At 39.3% G+C, this 1,293-nt stretch overlaps 1 non-coding gene across 1 annotated transcript; it reads right to left on the bottom strand.

Annotated features, from left to right (window-relative positions):
• Window positions 1–798: 798 nt before the first annotated feature.
• On the bottom strand, window positions 799–871 carry Trnai-gau (transfer RNA isoleucine (anticodon GAU)). Its single transcript has one exon. It is a non-coding gene; the product is annotated as a tRNA-Ile (tRNA).
• Window positions 872–1,293: the final 422 nt, after the last annotated feature.

Genomic DNA, 1,293 nt, shown 5'->3' on the forward strand with positions numbered 1-1,293 from the left:
GGAGGCCTTATTTCAAAACTCGGCATAACCGGATTAGGGCTCGAAAAAGACCGGCCGGGATCAGCAGATAGGAATGGATAAACAAGAATACTTGCAAGCTATCTTGAAATCATCGAACGTTTAGTTTAATTAAATGACTGAGCTTCAACCAACCTTAAAATTTTATTGTAGAGGGCATCATCCCCAGCCGATGAAAGTTTTTAGTAACGTTTAGTTTGTTTGTTTGCTTGCTTTCTTTTCCGTTTCTTTTCTTTGCCAGGAGAGGTAAACCACTTATCTATTGTTTGTTTTCTATATTACGTTGATGTGTAGGCAAAGTAATCTAAAATCTAAATCTGTAAATGTTTTCGTAGATTGCACCTAGTAGCGCACTCCTGGATTCCGAAGTGTCCATTTCGCGAACACACACACACACACACACAAACACACACACACACAAACACAAACACAAACTCAAACAAACAAGCACACAAAAACAAAACCAAAAAGCTACAACCACCAAACAAAAAAACAAAAACAAAAACAGTGAGGAATACTTAGAAGAAGACATGTTAAGTCAAGTGCTGTTTATTTTTATTAGGTATAATTTTTACGTAATTCAACGATATTTCTATACCTCCTTTTCTGTAAATCGATTTTAGTTAAGTTGTCGACTTGGAAGACGTGATGACCACATTTGGCGGAACGTTGGAAGGCATACTGTAAACGAACTTGTAACAGATGCATGTGTGTTGCGTTTCTTGAAGGAATTTAAAAAAAAAAATGTAAAAACCAAAAAAAGCAAAAAGACATGTGCTATGGTCTATGTGAGGCTCGAACTCACGACCTTCGCGTTATCAGCACGACGCTCTGCCGACTGAGCTAACAGACCGTTGCACGGCTGCGCCGAAGCTCTCAGTATTTATAAAGGCACGTACTACCGCAGTTACAGCGTATAACGAATTAGTCTTGCTTCCAGACCAGCTGCTCGTATTAGTTTCTTTCCCAGAATATTAATGTCCTCTACGCCTAACAACAGGTTCAGCTGGATGGATTGCTTTCGGCAATTAAAGGTACATACATAGCGCATTTTGTAAAAGAGTACAGTTGGCAAAAGGGTCTAGAAACCAGACTAGTACTGAATCGAAGCAGCGTCGAATTTCAATCAAGTTCTCTCAACCATGGGGGGGGGGGGGGGATGTTTCATAAAGTTTAGGTTCTGATGACACCTTATCAGAATTTGGGAATCAGAACATGGGAGTGGTATTTACTGTTTCTCGTTATTCTTAGCAGGTTTTAATTAAAGTAAAGAGT

Source organism: Diadema setosum, chromosome 13, assembly GCF_964275005.1.
Source record: "Diadema setosum chromosome 13, eeDiaSeto1, whole genome shotgun sequence".
In the NCBI taxonomy this organism is placed as follows: Eukaryota; Metazoa; Echinodermata; class Echinoidea; order Diadematoida; family Diadematidae; genus Diadema; species Diadema setosum.